At 44.2% G+C, this 25,212-nt stretch overlaps 1 protein-coding gene across 1 annotated transcript in view; it reads left to right on the top strand.

Annotated features, from left to right (window-relative positions):
- Positions 1–25,212, top strand: part of VWF (von Willebrand factor) — a 1,126,314-nt gene that overhangs the window by 174,531 nt on the left and 926,571 nt on the right. The window lies entirely within an intron of this gene.

Here is a 25,212-nt window from a genome sequence, read left to right on the forward strand (position 1 = left end):
GAACATGCATTCTCGCATAACCGCTGCAGCCAAAGGAGCTCACAAAGTAGACGCCTCAGAGGAATCAAAGCTATTTACCTGCTGAGGACTTTAAGACAGTTGTGCAGTCATTAGTTATTCCTGCAGCAATGCACTACCGTCCAGCATTTCTTTAAACCATGTGACCCTGCTAACGCCAGCCCTGAATGCACCAGCGTGTCTAGCGTACCCATATATTGGAACAAATCTCTGCTGCACGTTCTCTCCGTTGAATCCAGAAGGTATTCAAACGGGCATGTATGGAACATAAAACCATTCACAGTGAAAAGACGTATAGCCTGTGACACAAAATGATTGTGACTTCCGTTACCTAGGGAGCTCAGACTTTTTGGGGAATTCCGGGCAAAGTCACTCATGTCTCGTGCTATGAAGACCATACCTATGTCACTTTCACCCAAGAACTGAAAGTCTCACTTTTCCAATATCTCTTCCAGTCTTGCCCAGATTGCAGTATAAACATGGTGTCACCCTCAGCACCCTACCTTCTTGGAGGACACACCCCCATTACATGATGATCATATCTTCACTTCAAATTGTAAATAACACGACTGCTCACTGGGATACATCTTAAACTTCGCACGGATATGTTGCTTATGTTAACCTGTCATATTATGTGGGTTTCATATTATAGGAATTCGTGTAAATTTGTACCTTGTATTAATGTTTAATATTATGTACAACACTCAGAAGCCCAATGGGCCTGGTTCACTTTAAATAAACCGACAAATAAAAAAAATATAAAGTGCACACTGACGATTTAAATCTCTCTACATCATTTTCATTCAAATCATGCAGTGCACTCAGTATCAAATGGGTTGCTGAGCTGACTGGCATCAATATCTCACATCTGATAATTTTGCTATGGGCCTTTCTGCGCAATGCCTTTCTGCGCAATGCCTACCTATGACAGTTGTCAGTTCAGACATCAAGCACACCCACCAGATCCTGAATGTTGACTCACTCCCCAAAGTATACTCATCATGATCATATCATTGATCTCTGTGACCACAGAGGGTCACGTCCTTGTACATTCCATTTACAAACCAGTGATAGATTCTCTGGCCACAAAACCACGCAGAAACCAGCTTTTCCAGCCCAGATATCCAATAAACCCAAGACTTGAAATTCCACTTTCTAAACATACCTCCGGCCACTCCCATGCCTACTACATATGTAAATGTAGTGTATTTTGTAAAGCGCACAGCTGCCCCAACAGGGCGTCCCGGCGCTGTATAACGCTGTGGAACCCTTCCTGGCTCTCCCTGCGAGATGCCCCTCCTGGGCACCCCCAAGGTGAAGCCAGGCATCCCAGTGTTGTAGGGGCCATTGTGGAAATTAAGCAAGCTATTGCCCAGAGTTGCAGCGTTGGACCCATGATTAGAGTAGGCGCCGAGGTAAGAATTATCGAGTCCGCGGACATTGAGCCCAAGACCCTGCCGCGTCGGGACTTGAACCCTGGTCCCGGGCCTGATCTCTGCTTCAGAGTCTGCCGCTCTAACCAGTGAGACACACTTCTCCACAATATATATAACCTTATCACTGACCTCCAGCTTGATTGCTTCTTCCTTGTAGGTACCTGGTTCCTCTGAGCTCATATTGGATTACCTCAATATGAAACCTGGTCCAAACAGTCTGCAGTATCAAAATTGGCACACACCAAATAGCAAAAAATTTAGCCCATTAATAATCTACAAGACCTCAAAGTTACAACTCTACTACTACTAAATTGAGAAAAATCCTAACTTTAAGACTTTCGGTATTCACAGAAGGCATTTAGGAGTTCTAAAGTTAGGAATCCTAATTTTATTACTCCTACATTGAGAAAAATCCTAACTTTAAGACTTTCGATATTCACAGTAGGCATTTAGGAGTCCTAAAGTTAGGAGTCCTAACTTTACTGCTCCTAAACTGAGAAAAATCCTGACTTTAAGACTTTCGGCATTTACAGTAGGCATTTAGGAGTCCTAAAGTTAGAAGTACTAACTTTACTGCTCCTAAACTGAGAAAAATCCAAACTTTAAGACTTTTGGTATTCACAGAAGGCATTTAGGAGTCCTAAAGTTAGAAGTCGTAACGATACTGCTCCTAAACTGAGATAAATCCTAACTTTAAGACTTTGGGTAATCACAGAAGGCATTTAGGAGTCCTAAATTTAGGAGTCCTGACTTCTGTGAATACCGAAATGAGTAAGTGCCTTATGTGAATACCAAAATGGTAGTGAGTTTAGGCTTTTGTCTTAAGTTAGTTCTGTGAATCTGACCCTACAGTAACTACACAGATTGTAATGCTGCAGCATTTTAGCTTAAGAATATAGGACTTGCTTCATATTTTAGTGCAATATAAAAATGTCCAATGTTGTGCATGGCTACAGTACATAATTATGAGATACAAACACAATGAGGCGCTTGCAGGGTCGGACTGGGAAAGTAGGCCTGGCCAAAATTCTAACCAGCCTGCACCCTTTGTCTCCTTGCGCAGCCTCTCTCTTTCCATCACTCTCCTTTTCTTCCCTGTTCTCCTTCTCTGATTGCTTTCTGTCTACCTTCACTCTCCCTCCCTCTCTCTCTTTCTCTCTCTGCCGTGAAGCTTGTCTGTGTCTACTGCAATTAACTTCTTGGCGCTGGAGAAATTGACGGAGGCACTAGGAGAGGCCTTCAGGGGCACCAGCCCACGTGAGAAATGCCCAGTGGAACAAGAGGCCTCTCCGGCACTCAGCTTTCGTTGGCAGGTTAATACAGTATCATTGTGCTGAACCAAACATTTAGGGGGTATGTCTTAAACATCAAATGACACAATTACTGTACTAAAAAGTCAATATACACGCCATAACATTAACAAATGTCATCCAAAATGGAGTTTACTCTACGGAAAAGAGACTGCTTTAGATCACGAGTCCGTTATTTAATGCATGCCTGATAGTTTATTTGTTATTTATTTATTTGTGTATTTTATAAAGCGCACAGCTACCCCAACGGGGTGTCCCGGCGCTGAATGATCAAAGACGGATATTCCCAGATGCAGTAGCGGTCGGCAGTAGGTGTTTCTGTAGGGCGGTGACGTGGGCAGGAGGAGGGGCAGGGTGGGAGGAAATAATGTATGGATTACGGAGTTTTACAGGTAAGTAAACATTTAAATACATAAAACGAATTTCGTTGCGCACACTGCATCACCAAATGTGATGCAGTGCGCGCAACAAAATTCGTTTTATGTATTTAAATGTTTACTTACCTGTAAAACTCCGTAATCCATACATTATTTCCCCCCACCCTGCCCCTCCTCCTGCCCACGTCACCGCCCTACAGAAACACCTACTGCCGACCGCTACTGCCCAGATGGAGGTTTATAGGCAGAACAAGTGTGTTTTTAGCGATCTGCGGAATTCAAGTTCTGAGTTGCTCTTCTGAAGATGCAGCGGGAGCTTGTTCCAGCGTTGGATGGCGCATACCTCAAAAGTTTTGCCACCCGATCAGGCTTTTTTAAATCTTAGGGTTGCGAGTAACAATTTAGTGTTAGAACGGAGAACTCTCGAGTTGGTGTATGGACAGAAAGTAGATCTCAAGTAGGCTGGGCCTTTGCCTTCTGTTGACCGATAGTTAGCTCTTATTTGAATTCTAGCTGTAATAAAGATGGTTGTGTAATGATAACTAGAGAGGATAAATTAAACAGGGCATAGCTACTTCTTGAAGTCTGAGATAGCAAAAGCAGGCTGAGGTTGGAAATGTAAACACTGAAGGCAAGCTGAGGCAAATGCAGGCACTGCTGTGAAGAATTACGCTGGTATTAAGGTATTAGGTACCGCACCCATTTTTTTGCATATGTGAAATAATGAGTGTAAAAATACGTCAAGATCTCTTCTTCCCCTGAACCCTGTAAAAAGAGCAGCCATGTATTTTAAGAGGTTCTAAGGGTCTCATGTACGAGGCCCCTAGCTGCACTTTTGCGTGGCTGGGGCATCACTTTTTTGACACTTCGGTGGCGCAATGTGCCGCAGCATATTTACAATCCCACGCACAGCCATTTTACGTGGATTTTCATAGCCTTGTAAATGTGAGCTCCTTTCAGGTAGAACACTGTGTCAAAGGTGTGCTCCTTGGGTGTTGCTGTGGGTGTTCCCATGCAGCACTCATGGAATCTGAAGCATTCCCAGATTTACGAAGAATCATAAACCTAGGAGTGGTGCAACAAGAAGAAATACTTTTAATGATCCTTGTTTTTTCTCTTTCTATGCATGCTGCATTTTGCAGCACGCTCTAAAGAGGAAAATGCCACCAATTATTGTTTTTGTGTTGGTAGGTGTCCCTTCCTGCACAAAAACAATCATCCCTGCAATGCAGGCACCCTTGCATCATGACGCAAGGGTGCCTGCGCCGGCGCACGACTGCTGTTTGTGCACCCTTGCACCAGGGGAGAAGGACAGGAAAGCGCCGTAGCTTGCAGATACGGAGCATTCCGCCTTTCTCTTTTGCTGCACGGCAGCGCAGCAGGAGCATCTGCTGCACTGCTGTGCGAAAAAGGTTTGTAAATGAGGCCCTAAATGGGTACATGTTATCAAACATTTGCACTGTGACAAGGCATTCAGTATTCTTATGACATTTTAGTTTGCATTGTGTGGATGCATGTTTTGCAGTGCTACTTTAGAGGGTAGCATAATGAATGCTGCTGCCCGCTAGTGGCACTTAATTTACAGCTGCTGGGTACTTATAGTACCATATAGTAGAGACATACAAGTAAATTAAATGTGCCAATTAAACTAGGTGAATTTTATCATGTTTTAGGGAAGAGCACATGCACATATCATTGGTTAGCCAAGGTAACATGCACAGTGTCCTAAAACTAACAAATACAATTTCAGCAAATTAATGGATTGACAGCAACATATTGGGGGAATACCATGCAAGGGAACTCAGGTCTAACAAATTGGGTAAATCCAAAGAGCACGGAACACTTAGCATGGCAGATTTGGAGCACGTCTATTTTTTTTATGGCGAGGCCACTATTAACATGTTAGTCCTTTTCAGCTTTTCTTTTTGCTTTTGATGCCAGCTGTGTAGATGTCTAATAGTGGGAATCACATTGCACAGTGGTGGGTGTTTTGGCATATAAAAAGGGCCATGTGTGCATATGCTGGTGGGTGTATTGGTGTATGATGGCACACAATTCAAAAATATATGTATTCTTACATCCGCTTAGGACACTTACATTTTGCCATTTATCTCCAAAACAGCAGAACAGATTTTCAGCAAATCAAAATAAGGCACTGAATAGTTGAAAGGATACAATTCCATAAAAATTGGGTGAATAGCAAAAACAACAGCAGCGACCCGTAGACCTCAGCTGGATGTGGGTACTATTACGACAAACAACAATGTACAACTAGGTATCAATAAGAATCGGAAAATGAAGAAAACTGTGGAGTGATATACTCAATATACATCCTTCAATCAAAAATATGTAAGAGAAGAAGTAACAGGAGAAGAGACTATGTTAAGTCAAAACAATATCTATATATCTAAATATATCTATATCTATATATATTATATATATATATATATGTTACGGGACAAAGGCAATTATTTAACAAATAAACAATGAACCTAAATGTACTCATTGTGATAAGGCGAACACACAGTGCTAGTAAGAATAATAAATAAGCCAGAAAAAAGTGATCGAAGAGAGCAAATATGGCAACTGACAATATACCTATTGTAAACAGAGTACAGCAATGTAATGAAGTCCATATGATTATTTTAACGTGTACTATGCTTCAAGACTGGTTTGAAGGGAATGGCTTTGTAGCTGTTATCTTGTCAATGGGGTTTCAACCCAGAATTAACTTAACGGGTCTTGATCAGGACACAAAAAAACTAGACTGAGCATGCACAGGTGTAAATTACAATTGAACTCCACGAACAAAATAAATACTTTAAGTCATTCAAGTAGACCAGAATTAACCAAAGTTGGGAAACATTCTTTCACCTGTTTTCTGAGTTATGCAAAATAAAAATCTCCTGTGGGGAAATCTCGTGTTATTAGCAAGTTATAACTTTTGAACCGATCGATTGATCGAATCTCTAAGTTTCATCCAAGTTTGGTGGAGAATGTCAAAGGAGGCAAAGTTATTAAGGATACAAAAACGGTATTTCCTATAAAGCTGCATGACTGCACCTCTTTGTGTGTGTGTGTGTCTGTACATATATATATATATATATATATATATATATATATATATATAATCGACTGCGCCATATTATGATAAAATAAAGCACAAATTTGGCAACAAGCTAATTCAAGTTGTCCATATCTCTTATGTGGGACGACAGCACGAAGGAGTGGTAATTCGATATGAGACAGTGTTATAAAGTAACAGTGTTTAGAACTTTGCAACCCAGCCCTCTAGTTTACATGTTAATATTGTGTCCGATATTCCTACACTTCAGTCAGCGTAATGTTATAATGGTGAGCTCTCAATAAAGTTACATTCAAATGAATGAAACTTTACACCTCAGCTTTTTGAGGTGTACTGTGTCAGCGTGGTTCATACCATCAGCATTAGTGCAATCAATTGTTTATGTTATCTTATGATGCAACAATAATGTTAACATACATCTTTCAATTGTGTACAAGATATGAGTCCCATCACGAACAACAATCATAAATATATATATATATATGTTCACTTGGTCACCTGGTGTATATATATATATATATATATATATATATATATATATATATATATATATATATATATATATATATATATATATATATACCAGGTGACCAAGTGAGCAGGGGTTGAGCACTCCAACCAATGGGAGTGTGGTGGAGCAGCATCCTGGTTACAGCGGCATCCGACGAAGGCTATGAACACCAAAATGCATCATGCCCAAACTGTCTAATTAAAGGCTTCCAAAGGATTTCCCCGAGTGGCATCTTGATTCTCTTTACTGGAGGGGTTTTGCACGGTTTTGCACGGTTCTATGCACGCCAGCCAGAGGCGTGATAAGAGGCCCCGTTCTTCAAAGTGGCCGGAGTTTTACTGGCATCAGCTGATGCAGCTTGTGTTTGTCCAAGGGATTGGAATAGCATCGGCCCGCCTCAGAGTGCAGGCTAAGGCAAGGGCTGCTGCCAGGAGCAGCTTGTGACTTCACAAGGAGCCGAAATTCACTGTAATGGCAACTAGCGGCCTGGCTGACACCTGCATTAGGGGCTGGAACGTTATGGGGACACAAGGAAGTCCCAGGACATAAATCCAAACCAGGTCTATCCATTCGGACACACCGCACCTTTGCCCTGAACACAGCAAAATTTTATATATATATATATATATATATATATATATATATATATATATATATATATATATATATATATATATATATATATATATTACCGACTGGCGGTCGCCAGTAGGTATATATAGTTAGGATTTTTTCTCTATGGAACTTTTGAAAATTCTATGTCTAATAACTTTGGCGTTTGTGGACGGAATCGGCTGAAATTTTCAGGAAAATGGCACATTTTGTTTCTGGGCAGCCCCTGAAAAGTTGGGGGGGTTCCGTCAAGAGGGGGCTGAGAAAAAAGGGGGGTCCCAAAACGCGTTTTTTCCATTCATTTTTCCATAGGGCCTTTGGCCTCACTTTTAGCTCGAACGGCTGAATGGATTTACACGAAACTTGGCAAAATTATAGGGACTGTTAGCCCGATGTGCCTTTGCTGGGTCTCAATATATGTGCTCCAGTGGATTTTGAGAAATTAACGTTTAAAAAAACAGATATATCTGTGACAGCGTCCCAGATAGCGCACCAGATCGCGTACTTTTCGCGTAACGGAGCTTTGCGTAGCGAAGCTGATTGGCTCTCCGGTGTCTGTCAACATTCTAAACAGTCCGGTGCGGCCGCCATCTTGTCTCTCGGTAGGATCGAGAGACAAGAGGAGGAGAAAAACGAAGGGGGAATTTAATGAAAGGGGGCAAGGTAGATCCTTCTTGACCCCCTAGGAATGATGTTGGGGTTATTAAAGGGTCCCGTGGGGCAAATAATAAAAATTTGATTTTTCGCGGTAGAAGCGCTTCTCGGTTCGCGAACCGGGTCGCAAACTGGTAGCGAAACGTGAATTCGCCATTTTGTGTTTCGATTTAATTAAATTACTAGGTATAAGGGGGTACGGGAGACGTATCCTGACCCCTTATGTTTTCTGAGGGTGGCTGAGGAGGCTCATATATGTTGATACATGTCTTCCAGCGGCTGTGCGTGAGCGTTTTTTTTTTTTTGCTGCGTGACGTCTGTTAACGTTCGATTTGATGGGAATCAGGAACTGTTGACCGCCATTTTGTCACTGCGAGTAAATATTTTGTTAAAAATAATTGTTATAAATTAATCCTTATTGATAAACATTGTCTGCGCCATCTTGCCTTTTTTGCAATGCCACACTTTTGTTGAGCACGGCAGCCATTTTAGATGCCTTGACCAGACCCACTCTCTGCACGCCGCCGATCCTCAGCATGGCTACCCACCCTCGCAAGCATCTCCCCCACGCACTGGTCACTCCCGCTCTCTCTCTCATGCATGGGCCAGAAACCTCCTCCCATCTGCGCTGTTCGTGAGCGTTTTTTTTTTTTGCTGCGTGACGTCTGTTAACGTTCGATTCGATGGAAATTAGGAACTGTTGACCGCCATTTTGTCACTGCGATTAAATATTTTGTTAAAAATAATTGTTATAAATTAATCCTTACTGATAAACATTGTCTGCGCCATCTTGCCTTTTTTGCAATGCCACACTTTTTTTGAGCACGGCAGCCATTTTAGATGCCTTGACCAGACCCACTCTCTGCACGCCGCTGATCCTCAGCATGGCTTCCCACCCTCGCAAGCATCTCCCCCACGCACTGGTCACCCCCGCTCTCTCTCTCATGCATGGGCCAGAAACCTCCTCCCATCTGCGCTGTTCTTCTCTGAGAATCACACCCTGTGCCCGCCCGACACCTCCCTTTCACCCTATTCACTACCGCACCCTCTGACACTCCTCTTCCTCTGAGTCTGATCGTCCAGGCCGGTCCCAGGCTATCACCTAGCCCTGCAGGTGTAGTTTATGGCCCCAGCTGTAGAGAATCACCCCTCTTCAAAGGAGTTACAGTAGATCAAGGCCCCCACCCGATGAGATCCGTCACACCACACGCGTTCCTACTATCTGATAACCATCCTGTATTGTGCTTGGGGAGGGGATTATCACTGTGAGGGTGTGTGGGTCCGAGCCTGAAGCGGAAGATTCCAGGGATGCCTCTTTGTACATCAAAGTTTTTACAATTATGTGTCACATTAAAAATATATAGCACTCCAACAAAGTAGTAGGATTATAACATTTTAATAACTTATAAATATATACAACGCAACAAAAACAGTAAATACATTTAAACATTTTTTTTAAAAAGAAGCAACAATGGTCAGTAGCTGTGTTTTGTGCGAATAGTCCCAAGGCAGCACAACGTGCTGAGTTCTGGACGGCACCCAGGTGATGTTACCTGAGTGCTGCACTGGTTTTTGGTATCCTACAATGCAGCTCCGAAAAACGGCGTGGGGCGTCCCGGGTGGTGCGGGGGGAGGCCTCGTCAGTAGCGGTCTGTTGTGCGAATAGTCCCAAGGCAGCAGAACGCGCTGAGATGTGGATGGCAACCAGGTGATGTCCAGTAAGTTGCTGCACTGGTTTTGGCATCCTACAATGCTGCTCCGAAAAACGGCGTGGGGCGCCCCGGGGGGGGGGGAGGGGGGGAGGGGGGGAGGCGGCGTGAACGGGCCTCCCCAGGTGGAGGCTCGTCTGCTGTACTGGGGCACCCCTCTACCGTTTCAGTTGCCATTCCGCCCGCTTTTGCTACACTGTGCCTCATCCTCCATTCAGCTGTTTTTTCGCCCGCTCTTGCGGCTACAGCGTCTCGCTCACCATGTAGTTGAGTTGCACCCACTCTTGCGGTGCAGCGATAGGCGGCTGCTACAGGACTCTTAAAATGGCGGAAGGCTCTTCGGATTTGGGCCTGGTCCACTAAAATGGCCCTGGGACACCTTGGAACTCGGATGTCCCCTGAGCCTTGAAGATTTTACAAAAGTCTTGAGGGTCCCCGACTCCTGCAGGCTTCCGATGGGGAGCGGCTGCCATGATTGCTCGCGGAATGACCACGACGGAGCCACGAGATGGTGGTGCTCTCATGCTGACGCCAGCTTCAGTCTGAAACATCCAGAAACAAGGTGGGGCTTTCATCGTTTGGGGAAAAAAAAAATGTTTCAATCCAATGAAAAGTGTTATTTTTAGGTCATATGATCAAGCCTTCTATCATTAGGAAACCAAAAGTAAAATGAACCAATGAAAAGTTTTATAAACAAGTCACATGACCTGTTATGCTTACGTTACGCGCTGGTATAAAAGGCGTAGAAAATCCGTTGGCACGTGAGGCGTCGTCAGTAGCGGACCGATGTGCAAATAGGCCGAAGGCAGCACAACGCTCCAAGATCCGGATGGCACCGAGGTGGTGTTCAGCAAGTTGCCGCACTGGTGTGGCCATCCTACAATGCTGCGCCGAAAGTCGGCGTGGGGCGCCCCGTTGGCCTGTGAGGTCGCGTCAGTCAGTGGGGGCTGTTTGAGAAAGCAATGTGATGCTGTACGTCGCCCCCAAGATGGAGGCTCCTCGGCTGCAGTGGGGCACCCATTGGTGTTTCACTCGCTATCCAGCTGAGTTGCATCCGCACTTGCGGCTACAGTAGGCCGAAGGCAGCACAACGCGCCGAGATCTGGATGGCACCGAGGTGGTGTCCAGCAAGTTGCTGCACTGGTGTGGCCATCCTACAATGCTGCGTCGAAAGTCGGCGTGGGGTGCCCCGTTAGCTTATGAGGTGGTGTCAGTAGCAGACCGATGTGTGAATAGGTCGGAACCAGCACAAGGCGCCAAGATCCGGATGGCATCTGGATGTTGGGTGCCATAGTTGAGAGTTCTGAGCAGTGCTTGTAACACTGTCTGAAGCTTATTTGCACCTGCTGCAGCTTCACTATTGCCCTGGTGTGGCCAAAGATCGCCCATGACATAGGCGGCCGGCTCCCGAGGTCCGGCGGAACTTTTTTCCTTTTCCTTTCTGCATCTTGTCCCACAATCCGTTTGACCTGAAGACACGACCAGGTCCCTGAATGTGTGCAGAGGGACGCTATTGATTGAATCAAAAAGGCGGCTTCACACAAAGCTGACTCAAGCGTTGCTGGTGATGCTATACAGACAAAAACTGGTTTTCAGTTTGTACATTCTTCAGGATTTTTCCATCCAAGGCTGGTTGAGAGTTTGTAGAACAATGGCTTTAGATCTTGCCCTCCCCTCTTTTGACTGTTGGTTCTTGTTGCCTATCTCTTCTGTTGTCATTTAACTGAACCTTTTTTGACTGCCGAAAGGGGTTCTGGTCCGACCCCTGGTTGGTGGAGACATTTTGACTATATCCTGGACCTGCCCGGCCTCGCCCAAAATGGCGCCGTTATAAATGGGACTCGTAACTCCTTGTTGTGTACTGGTTGAACAACCTTGATATCACGAGATACGTATGCAGTTTTGAAGCACCTGGCGGGCGGGGACGAGAATTGATTGAATATTTCGACATCCTTATTGATATTAAGTTCTGATGTGTTATTGATTACTGTACTATTGTAAGTTCGAATTAACGTCACCCATGGTACTTGCCCGCAAATGTATATCTAGAAAATGTTATTGTAAGTGGCCCTGTCGTATTTTAATTACAAAATGTACGTCCACCGATTCCGCAACTGTTAGACACCTTAGTTCTTGCAACATAATGGCCCGCTCGTTACGTTCCTCTACAGTGTAAATGTTTCCTCATCATATACGATTCCAGTTTGCTCCGTGGCCGGCCCACGTGGTTATAGGCCCGTATTTGTATACTGACATTTTCACAATAAAGGTTTTTAAAACAAAACATGGTAGTAGTATTTACATTGGTAAAGTTTTAATTTTAGTCACTGTTTTCGAATCAGTAAAAGGCAAGTGAAATAAAGCAGTCCAATTACATGACGGATAAAAGGTATAATACGTAGGAACGCAGTTAAGATAAATGGTCAAGGGCTGTTGTGTTTTTTATAAGCATGGGCGAATTTTGCGAATCTCGCGTTCGCGAATTTTGCGGATTTGCGAACTCGCAATCCGCAAAATCCGCAAATTTGCAGATTTTTTTTTTGTGTTTGCGCGGGTTTCTGACAGTTCGCGAGGGTTTTGTACAATTTCGCAAATTGCGAACTTACCTGTCGGGTCGCAAGTTTCGCGAACTTGTTGTTTCTACGTGTCCAGCCTGTTTGGGACACTCTTCTTCCTCACTGCCACTCTCTGTCACCACTGCCACTCTCTGACTACTCATGCCACCCTCTGGCCCACCCATGCCACCCTCTGTTTCATCACAGCACCCTCTGGTTGTCCAGTCAGTGTACATTATTGTGGCAACGCAAGCACACCTTCCCTGCCTCAAGTGACCTGAATTAATTTGGGGCTGATTAATGTGTCACAGAATATTTTTTTAGCTGGCACCTGCTTCCTTAGTGCTTCCTGATTAGTGATCTTTTGCACTTGCTAAGTGCTTTCATTGTTGCAAAATTAGTTAAAACACCTGCCCTGCCCCAACTGACAATAATGAATTAGGGGCTGATTAATGGATTTGAACTTCCAGCCTGGCTCCTGCTTGTCTCCCTTAGCTGTAATTCAGGACCTTTGTGGCATATGTGTAACTATTCTGAGGTTCAGAGCATGGTCACATAATAGTTGCAACTGGCAACTGAACTCTGGAGAGGCCCCTCAGGAAGCACTACAGGAAATGGCTACTAATGATGAGCCTGAACTTTTGAACCTGGTAAGTAGTTTCAGTTTTGCTAAGATCGTATTTCTGCAATTTTGCACTTATTCGCGGGGCGCGAAGTTGTACTGGGAAGCCGCGAACTCACGCGAACAGTGCGAGCAAAATCCGCTGCTCGCGGATTTGCGGATTTTGCGGGAGATTCGCGAATCTCGCGGATTACGAATTTACCGAAAATCCGCAAAATCCGCGAGCGAAACGGATTTTCCGCCCATGCTTAGTTTTTTACTCCTGCAACATAAAGTGATCGATAAGAATCTGATATTCAGGCGTATCGGCGACTAAGACAGCAGGCCGAGCATCTTTTGTTCAACGGCTCCGTCATGGGACGAAGAAACGCCCTTTTGCTAGAAAAAGGAATATATTTTACTTGCAGGACAGTTGTAAATTTTCCGGGAAAGTACATTAGCCTGGAACATTATAACATATATGTTTAAGAAAAAATAATGTTCGAAAGCAATAAAAAGCGTAATTTTTAGGTCATATGACCAAGCCTTTCATCATTAGAATAAGAAAAGTAAAATGAACCACTGAAAAGTTTTATAAACAAGTCACATGACCTGTTATGCTTACGTAACGCGCCGCGCCCCGGATCGCTTCCGGGAAGCTGCGCTTCGCGCACCGGAGCACTTCCGGGTGCACTAACGCGGCGTGTCATATAACGCAGTACGCGACAACGTAGGTCCAGAATATAGTCAAAATGTCTCCACCAACCAGCGGTCGGAACACAACCCCTTTCAGTAGTCTAAAAAGTTCTGTTAAATGACAACAGAAGGGACAGGCAACAAGAACCATCAGTCAAAGAGGGGAGGGCAAGTTCTTCCCTACCGGGTCACGTTGGGGCGCTACAGGAACTGATCGAATTGGTAGTCTACAGTGTTTCTGGATGTTTCAGACTGAAGCTGGCGTCAGCATGAGAGCACCACCATCTCGTAGCTCAGTCGTGGCCATTCCACGAGCAATCATGGCAGCCGCTCCCCACCAGAAGCCTGTGGGAGTCGGGGGCCCCCAAGACTTTTGTAGAATCTTCAAGGCTCAGGGGACGCTTTCGAGAATGGGGCCCAAGCCCTAGCAGACAAGCGTCCGAGTTCCAAGGTGTCCCAGGGCCATTTTAGTGGATCACGCCCAAATCTGAAGAGCCGGCCGCCATTTTGAGAGTCTTGTGGCAGCCGCCTATCGCTGCATCGCAAGAGCGGGAGCAACTCAACTACATGGTGAGCGAGACGCTGTAGTCGCAAGAGCGGGCGGTAAACAGCTGAATGGCGGAAGAGGCACAGTGTAGCAAAAGCGGGCGGAATGGCAACTGAAACGGTAAAGGGGCGCCCCACTACAGCGTGTCTTCAGGTCAAACGGATTGTGGGACAAGGTCCAGAATGGAAGAGTCATCAAAAGGCAAAAAGTTCCACCGGACCCCGCGAGCCGGCCGCCTATGTCGGGGGCGATCTTAGGCCACACCAGGGCAACACGACTTGGGGAAGGGGCAGGAGCCAAGCGCCCCCTCCCAGTCCGCGCCACCACACCGTATGTTGAAAATGTGAAGCCATCGTTCTACAAACTCTCAACCAGCCTTGGATGGAAAAATCTTGATGAATGTACAAACTGAAAACCAGTTTTTGTCTGCATAGCATCAGCAGCAACCTACTTGACATTTGACAGCTTTTGATATTTGCTATTAAAAAACCATTGAAATTCACTGAAAAAACCATAGGTTTTAGCCCATATATAGTTAGGGATTAGCATTTACAAAACCTTAATTTACTCGCACAAAGCCATAGAAATTCGCATATATAGTTAGATGCAATAACTATATATCGCGCACCCGCAACCCACTGCTGATGATGTCACATATTACATCATTCATGACATGGTCAGTGACATCACTGATGACATCACTGATGACATCTCAAATGACATCATTCATGACATGGTCAGTGACATCACTGATGACATCACTGATGATATTTCAAATGACATCACTTGTAAAATCACTGATAACATCTCATTTGTCATTACTGATCACATCACTGATGATATCATTCATGTTATAATACGATCAACCTCTTCAGACTCTAATATAACCTTAGATACAATCAGTGTAAACAGACTCTCACAGACTGTCACTCATCCATGGAGTTACTCACACACCTAGTCAGTCATGCAAAGAATCAATCACACCTCCATTTCCTCAACTATACAGTTATACACACCTTACTTAATCAAACATATACTAACACATATTTACTATCTTATACAATCCCTGATACAAGTTCACAATGATCCATACAGCCACTCACACATTCACTGGCTCTTATGCACAGTTATTTATATATGTCAACTCTTACATGTACTGTGTTTTACATATGTAGTTACTTTGACATGTAGCACTGAGATATCCATTCACTCACCAATACACTCATGCACACAGTCAACCGCCCATACAGCTGTTTTCACATGCACTTTTGAACCCATACATCTACTGAATCAACTGCTCACACATCTATGCACAGAGTCACACACCTCTCAGCCACCCCCACACACACACTCAGTCTCCCATACAAATATTTGGGCAACCAATCAATAACCCATATAGTTACTCATATAGCTACTGATCAACACATGCAGCAGTTTACAGAACTACAGTAATAATGATGCACAAATTAAGACAGTTTAGTCACTAACCCATGCACTCAGTGAGACACATTTAATCATTCTCTCATACAGTCAGTCATGCACCTACTAAATCCTTCATCCAAACACTTATACATCCACTCATTCTTCAATATGTAAGACATATTTTAACTTTACAGAAACATACAGTCACTGGATGTTGTCATTTGAGATGTCATCAGTGATGTCATTTGAGATGTCATCAGTGATGTCATCAGTGATGTCACTGACCATGTCATGAATGATGTAATATGTGACATCATCAGCAGTGGGTTGCGGGTGCGCGATATATAGTTATTGCATCTAACCATATATGCGAATTTCTATGGTTTTGTGCGAGTAAATTAAGGTTTTGTAAATGCTAATCCCTAACTATATATGGGCTAAAACCTATGGTTTTTTCAGTGAATATATATATAGATATATCTTTTTTCCACTGAAAAAAACCACAGGTTTCAGGGATGTAATAGTGAGAAATTAGCATTTTAAAAACCTTAGAAATTCACAGAAAAAAACAAAGGTTACATGGACATTATAGTTAGGTTGACATTTCACTCGTATAAAACCATAGAAATTCAGCCGTTATAGTTAGATGAGCTAACTATAACTTGTGCCCCTGCAATGCACTGCTTATGACCTCACATATGACATAATTCATGACATGGTCAGTGAAATCACTGATGACATCACTGATGACATATATAACACAAAAAACACAGGGGGTCTACCAGCTTAATTATGAGGCTGCACTGTCATTCGAGTCACCAGGATCTCGGGGTGTATGTATCACATGAAGACAGCGTATTTCAATAGAAAGGTGAACACTATATGCATATGCATAGGAAAAGCCGGCACAGCATAGGTTATTCATACAAGACTCGGATGGGAGCTTGAGGTACCGATGGATAGTGCGGGGCCTCGTACAACCTGAGCACGGTCCAGGTGAGGTGAGGTTCATTCCCCTACCATTAAGGAATTCATATTTCCTAATTGATATGGAGGGTTAATGTCTTCGGTTGTTACAGGTTGTACCGTATTCAACAATTTTTTACCATCTTTTACTCTTTTTCTTTGGTGATGGTGGTGTTTCCTTTGTTTCACTAGTAGAAGTGCAACTATTGAAAGAACAGAGGCCCTGACGAATGCCAAGGGATTAAATACCCGTTAGGCAGAAACATGTTGGCCCGTTACTAGACAGATATTTGTTGACTGTCTCTCTTGCACTGTTCTAGTTTTTAATCAGGAGGCGTGTCTCGTCCGTAGAATAAAGTTATTAGTAGGAGGACACTCCATCCTATTTTAAAGTCACTATATTTTCTGTTGCACTGTTGTTTACTTTACCATCAAAGATCAGCCATCACGGACGGTTCGTTTATTTGGTGGACCAAATCCTTAACCAGCAACAAATAGTGCGGTGTTTGATGTCCCAATGATCAGGGGACCAGCCTGACATGCCCCAGGGTTTGTCCAAATGATAGGACTGATCATTGAGTCAATTTGATGGGAACCCTTTGCTAACTGCTTTGGATTTGTCAACCATGTATGAATAACCTATGCTGTGCCGGCTTTTCCTATGCATATAGTGTTCACCTTTCTATTGAAATACGCTGTCTTCATGTGATACATACACCCCGAGATCCTGGTGACTCGGAATGACTGTGCAGCCTCATAATTAAGCTGGTAGACCCCCTGTGTTTGAATGTGCGTGGCCTGAGCATCAACAACTCCAAATCATTTGTTATGAAGGTAGGTTCAGGATCAAAAAAGTCCTATCCCTTCTTTGTCAACGGGGAAAAAATACCAACAACAAAAACCTTCTCATACCTTGGAGTATTGTTTGATCATAAACTCACATGGGGACCCGCAATAGATAAAAAGAAAGGTGAATTAATAAGGACCAATGCTGGAATAATGGACTTTGCACGTAAAATGGGCAACACTCCAGTGATCGCCGTGATGAAATTATATCAAGCTAAAAGTATTGCGGTCGCTTGTTATGGAAGTGAACTTTGGGGCTTTGCCCCGGTGGACGCCCTTACAACCACTGAAAATAACTTTTTAAAACAGGTCCTGTGTCTACCAAAAAGTACTGCTAACTTCTCCACTCATGAGGAACTGGGCATACCACACTTAGGGGACAAGCTTGCTGTAAACCCTCTGCTTTGGTGGCTAAAATGCTGGCTGAACGACGCAATACCATTGACCCATAACATCCTTCACGAAGCACTCACCTGGGAAGGGAAACTCAAGATTCCCTGGCTAAAATACATCAGAAACTGCCTTCAAGATCTGGGCAGGCTGGATCTCTTTTTAACACCTCAGCATGTATCCAAGCATGATGTAACATATGTAAAGGACACTTTCCTACTGAACCGTCAGCTTGCAAGGGAAGAAATTGAAATGAAGAAGGGTAGTGTAATGAGACATATTTTAACCAAAACTTGTATACAGATTGAACCATACCTATCCTGGCCCATTTCCAGATATGAGCACTTCTTGCTGAGCAGATTTCGTTTTGGTTTATTTCACCTGATGCTAGCCGTACCCAGTGGAGCCCACAGAGGACAAGTGTTGCCACCTTGCGGCTGCGACAACAAGTCTCCGCAAGATCTGGCACACTTTTTATTCATATGCTCATATTACACAAGACCGCGGAAAATATTCTTAAAACCTTTGCTTAAGAAACTGAACTTTGTGCAAATAATGCCAGCATTACTACATCTCCAAATGCTGCACTGTGATAGCACTTTCTTTACATGTAACTTTTTAAAAACAGCCCTGAAATTCAGAAAAAGCATGGAAGGCTAACCCCCAGCCGAACTATATTACCCCCGTAAACATGCTTCTGACAAACAGTATACTTACATTTGACCGTGATACCATATATTCTCTCGTGATTATTTGCTTCTGTTGTTTTAACTTTTTTAAATATGACTTGTATATATATGTATTTTATTGCACTTTTATGACTCTATTTCACACAGTCGAATAAAATTTTTTGACCCCCTGTGTTTTTTGTGTTATACATATAGTAGGAGCTGGGGATAATAATCAGGCACGGGCCTTTAAACTACAGATCCCTTGGACCCTCTTTAAACTGTTCTGTTGTTGATCACTGATGACATGTCAAATGACATCAGTGATAACATCAGTGATGACATCATCCACAGCATCTCTGACTCACCCACTCACTCCCCTATAGAATCTTTTATACACCCACTGCCACTCCCACACAACCATTCCCAAACCCATTCACAGAGCCATATCTGTACTGACACACCCACTCACTGATTTATTCAAGTCAAGTCATGTCAAAAATACTTTATTCAGATAATGAAAGCCATAAACACACACCGTTAAAACATGTAAACACCTTTCAAAGGGCAAGCTATACATTAAAAAAGAGAGGGTAACATACATGTTCGTTAGAAGGGTCCTCATCATACACATATTGCATATACAACAATTAATCACCTGGGTCCAAATTAAATAGAACCCATATATAATATCATCCAAATATCAATACATTTAAGAACTTTCAGCAAATAAAATACCATAGTAAAAGGTGTTTGCCAAATGTTCCCATGAAAGAGTAAAAGAGGTGCTTAAAAATACATAATATTATAGACAGGTTTAATAGGGTCATTTTGCAGCTACTGCAGGGACATCTTCTTCCTGAATCTCATTGCTCCTAGCAGAAAGCTTGCAACCACAAAGCACATTACCGGGGAGGGTAGCATTTGTAAAAATAAAAAAGCAGGCCTTATTTGCCTCTCTCAGTAGCGGTATTATAAATTTCTTGCAGAGGAGGTTTAAAATTCACAAAAAAAGATAAAATACAAAGCGCCCTGTTCCACAAAATTGTCAACGGGGCACAGCTTTAAAGTACCTGGCAGCGAGAAACCTTTTGGAAAGGCTAAGAACCAGGGATCCTGATTCAGCCGGAATCTAGTTAAAAAAAACGATGTTGTATGTTTGTTACTAGTTACAGATAGGGCTGTAGTTTTGAGGTCAAAGTAAGAATGACATACCTTCTTACCATGGGCTTGGCTAATTCGATCCCTCCGTGGTCACCTGCAGCCTGCCTAAAAACTTTATTTTAATATCCTTGATCGCTGCCAGTCCTAAAGATCTTGGTTTACTATACATATCTGGGCAACCCAGCAATGTCAATTGCTCCCTGATATATTTGCACCACAGAATTTGTGGTCCCGTCAAGGGCAATATATTTTCTGATGACCATCTTATTCAAGGTGGGAGCAATACTTGACCAGATCCTTATCCAACACATCAGTTGTGCAAAAGCAATATAATCTGGGATGTAACCCAGGCCAAGTTCCTCATGTAAAATAAAGGCGGGAATACTAGAGGGGAAGCCATGCATGAATTTATTCTCGATCAACTGAATATCCCTAACATCCTTGTTACCCCATACATCGCACCCATATGTCACCATAGGGGTACATTTCTCTTTATAAATCTTCAGTATGGCAGCTATTGGTTTCACCCTCAAACTTTTAGAGAAATCCCATACATCCCCAACTGCTATAGTCAAAGTTTGATTTATTCATATGTACACACATCCACTCACTCACCCATACTGCCACTCATAGACCTACTCACTCACTGATACAGCCATTGATATATCCTCTCATTTCTAAGGATTTTTAAATGCTAATTTCTAACTACAAAGACCCTGAAACCTGTGGTGTTTTCAGTGAATTTCTATGGTTATTCGCATTTGCAGTGTGGTTGAGAAAAGGGACTGGGTCTCCAACCAGAGCTTAGAAATTCTGCTGCGTAGAACTTACAGAAGAAACCAGGAAGGCGTCTTGGCCCCCAAGCTCCCTCAGGAGTAATGTGGACTTCATCCCCCAACCAGTAGTGCGCCAGGAGGCACGTTTGCAGAGTGGTGGAGAAAGGGGTCCGTGGCCTCCGAAGACCTCTTAGCAATTCCACTTTGTGGGACTTACTGGAGGTGACAGGTGGGGTAGTTGGCCCCCAAGGACGTCCTTGGGGGCCAACTACCCCTCCTTTTACCACCAGTAAGTCCCACACAGTTGGATTGCTGAGTTCTGATAGCAGGCCACGCCCCCTCTGTCCACCACTTTGTAAATGTGCCTCCTGGCACGCTCATGGTTGGGCAATGAAGTCCCGAAGGCTGCTGGGGGGCCTTAAGGGCCAACTAGACTACCTGTTATCTCCAGTAAGCCCCACACAGTGGGATTGCTGATAGGTGGGCACAGGCCATGCCCCCCTTTCTCCACCACTCTGAAAGCATGCCTCTTTGTGCGCTCTTGGTTGGGGGATGAAGTCCCCTTGCCTCTTGAGGGTCACTGGGGGGCAAGTAGCCCTCCTGTTACCTCCAGTAAGCCCCACACAGCTGGATTGCTGAGAGAGGTGATCAGAGGCCATGCCCCTTTCTTGACATCTCTGAAAACTCACCTCCTGATGCACTGCTGCTTGGGGGATGAAGTCCACTTTAGTCCTGAGGTCCTCAGGGCACAAGGGGACCTCATCCCCCACCAGCAGTGCAACAAGAGTGGCGTAAATAGAGGCATGGCCTCTGACCACCTCTCGGCAATCCCACTGTGTGGGGTGTATAAGAGGTAACAGGTGGGCTGCTTGGCCCCTAAGGACCCTCAGCATCGAAGGGGTCTACATCCCCAACCAAGAGCGTGCCATGGTTAGCATTTGCAGAGTAGTGCAGAGAGAGGGCAGGGCCTCCAGTGAGTTGCAGGCTTTTTTATTTTTTATTTTAGGAAGGAGGGTTGTGTGGCCCTCCTTCCCTTGATCATTTTGGGTCCAGGGGGACCCCATCCCCCAGGTTCTGACTCATTTTTGTAACAGAAAATAAGAAAATAAAAGGAGGGGGGATGATGTGGCCCCTCTCCTCAGGACTATATCGGGCAATTTCAGGCCTGGGAACTATATCCCTTGGGGTATGGCCAGCTGTGGAGGGGAGCATAAAGGCCCCTGCTGTCCAGCCGGCTCCCGCCTCTTGTGGGAGCCGGCATGGCTTTTTCCCCCCAGGAAGCTGCTGACATGCAACTCCCTGGTGGTAAAAAAGCAAAGTGTGCTTGCTTTGAACAAGCAAGAGCAAAGTGCTCTTGCTTGTTCAAAGCGAGCACACTGCTTGACATGGGATGGCAGAAGCATTACTCCCACCATACCATAGCAAACTGCAATGTTCCGGGGTGGGCACCCTGGGACTTTGCTGGAGCCAGGCCTAGGCGGTGGTGGTCCCCAGAGCCATTTACTGCTCCAAGAAGGTGGCCGTGCGGCCCTCCTCCAACAATATTGAAGCCCCGGGGAGATGGTGGGCCCAGGGCTGTGTGGGGAGGCTCAAGCACTCCCACCTTTATTTTTTAATATAGCCCTGTGGAAGTGGCAGTCCCTGGGGCTGTAGGGGGGCCGCGTGGCCCCCGCATATTTAAGATAATTAGCCCCGGGAGGTCCACGGGGATGCTTGGGGGGGAAGGAGCACCTCAAGTATTTATTTTTAAATAAAATAAAATAGAGCCCTGGAGAGGTGGTGGTCCCCGGGTGTGTGGGGCTCCCGTGCCCCTGCATTTAATATACGTAGCCCGGGGAGGTGGAAGTCTCTGGGGCTCGGTTGGTCTCGTAACCCCCCGCATTGAATGGATAAGCCCCCATGAGGAGGCGGTCCCCAATATATTTTAATCATTGCCCCCAGGACCTGGCCACCCAGGGCCTTCAAGAAAACAAGCCTGCGCTTCGTTTTAAAATGAAATTCAGCTGGATAAGTGGATTCAACATATTTTTTTTTAATGCTTTTATTGGCCTGGGATCCCCTGTGGGACACCCTGTGCAGGTCTAGGGGGGCAGGATGTTTCTACCCTGCCCCCTTTGCTTGATTCTTAACTTTTTTGACCTTTTTTCTTGTGACTCGGTTCAACCGATTCAAACGATGGCTGCCAACACTTTCTGGTTTGAAGTGTTTGGCAGCCAATGAAAGTGTGGCAGCCAATCAGATTGCAGGCTCGGGATGGGGAGGGTTCACAAATCTACTGCGTCCCTATTTGTATATCTGAGAAATGTTTCTTAGGAACTGCTAAACGGATTTAAACCATTTAACAAAAAGAGTGCACTTTGGACCAAGAGCTGCCTTTCTGCCAAATTTGGTGTAATGCCATTCAGCAGTTCAGGGTGTAGTTGCGTCAACAGTTTTCTATTGAAATTAACATTGAGAAAAAGCGTTTAGGGAGCCCCCTTTCTCTCGGTCCCCGCTTGACGAATCACCCCAAGACTTTCAATACAACAGCTGAAGTGAGTGGACCATTAGTTTGAAAATTTCGTGAAGATTCATCAAACAGTGCCAAAGATTTTGGCAAAAGAAAAACGCTTTTTGAATAGAAACAAGGTCCACTATAACTACCTATTGGCGACTGCCAGTAGGTAATATATGTATGTAAATGTGAAATATGTATTTCATCTTCATGATAACAGCTCTGAAACCACTTCTCAGGGCATTAACATTATTAGGGCTAATAGGATTATGTGGCATGGAGGATCAAATTATGTGGCAAGGTTATCTAAATTATGTGGCAGAAAATTCAAGTACTCTTAGTATTATTCTTATCTATTTAAGGTAGTAACATTTTGCAAAGGTTTCAAATTATGTGGCTAATTATGTGGCAAATACAGTAAATTTATAACTATGCAATACAATCTGTAGCAACAGAATCACCTGAATCCATGGATCCTCTGTATTGCCCATTGTTTTATTAACAACTAGCAGCCCGTCCTGACGTTGTCCGGGTATGAATTGCTGCCGGCCAGTAGTATATTGTTTTGTAGGATTTCGTTTTGATAGCATTTCTTATCTGTGACAGGCCTGTGAAACACACCGATTCACAGTGCACTGTTGATGCACTTAAGAGTGCGCATTCAGTAGTGTGTGAACTCGAGTTTCCCTACTTTATTTTTGCGAACTCGACAACATGGCATGAGCACAAATTACATTACAGAAGAACACATTCATTTGTGGTAGGCACGGGGAGACAAAGAGATTTGCCTGGAATCACAGGATGTTGAGCTGATGCCGAGATTCGAACGTAGCTCCCCAGCTATAAAGTTCGCAATTCTAGAACTTGTGGCGGGAGGTGTGTCTAAAAGTGTATGTCAGTGCTGGCCATCAATGAGAGAGACCTGTGCATTTTTCAAATGGGTAGTGAAAAAATATGAGTATGTTGCTGGAGATGTGGGCCGCTGTGCCACCAATGTACTTACCGGGGGAGGGTAAACACCCATTATTCCGCAACTTTCTTTCCGCATACCATCACTCCACATACTTTCATTACCAAAGTACCATGACTCCGCAATGCCATTATAGCGCATGGCATTACATTTTATATGCTTTTACCATACATACATTTACAACGAAATTCATTGTAAATGCTTGAATGGTAAAAGCATGTTTTTTTTATGTTTGGATAAGGTAAGTATGGGTATAGGGGTATATGTTTTGGGGTACTGAGGTATATGTTTTGGGTTGTTTGGGTATTTTAAGGGTTCAGATATAGTTTTGGGTTATGGGGTACAGGGGTAGTTTTAGGGTTTAGGGATGGGCATGGGTTTTGGGGTACACAGGTATTTTTAGGGTTCAGTGCTAGGTTTGGGTTTTGGGGTATAGGGGTATTTTTAGGGTTCAGGGGTAGGTTTGGGTTTTGGGGTACGGGGGTATTTTAAGGGTTCAGGGCTAGGTTTTGGTGTTGGGGTACAGGGGTATTTTTAGGGTTCAGGGCTAGGTTTGGGTTTTGGGGTACATAGGTATTTTAGGGTTCAGGGGTAGGTTTGGGTTTTGGGGTACAGGGTTATTTTTAGGTTTCGGGCGTTTTGGGTTTGGGGTACTGGGGTATTTTTAGGATTCAGGGGTAGATTTGGGTTTTGGGGTACAGGGGTATTTTAAGGGTTCAGGGCTAGGTTTGGGTTTTGGGGTACAAGGGAATTTTAGGGTTCAGGGGTAGGTTTGGGTTTTGGGGTACAGTGGTATTTTTAGGGTTCAGGGCTAGGTTTGGGTTTTGGGGTACAGGGGTATTTATAGGGTTCAGGGCTAGGTTTGGGTTTTGGGGTACAGGGTATGTTTATAGGGTTAAGATGGGTTAGTGTTTAAGGGTGTTGGGGTATTTTAAGGAGTAAGGGTGGGTTATGATTATGGGGTGCAGGGGTATTTAAAGGGATCAGGGTGGGATTAGCACACGATATGAGACATGGCATGAAGGGCGGAACTTACCACATGCCCCCAGCATTTGTCACGCCCCCAGCACACGCCCACAGCTCAACGCAGACACGCCCACAAGGGACTACTTTGTTGGCACGATTCTTTTACCTTTTAAATGTATATGGTGGGTGTCTGCATAGCCTATTTCCTTCTGCTGCAACTGCCCTTTCCAACGCTGTATTGGGTGTTGTGATTGGTGCTATGGTTCCTGAGATTACCCGCCTCAAAGGTTTGGGCTCTCTCTTTATTATATTAGTATGGATGTACTCAAGAAAAGAAAGCAACGCCTAAACATTCTAATTCTAATCAGTGTCCCCTGATAGCTGCACTTGGCAGAAAACATAAATTTCAAGCTAATTGCCCTGAAACAAACATGCAATA

Source organism: Lissotriton vulgaris, chromosome 1_1, assembly GCF_964263255.1.
Source record: "Lissotriton vulgaris chromosome 1_1, aLisVul1.2, whole genome shotgun sequence".
NCBI lineage: Eukaryota > Metazoa > Chordata > Amphibia > Caudata > Salamandridae > Lissotriton > Lissotriton vulgaris.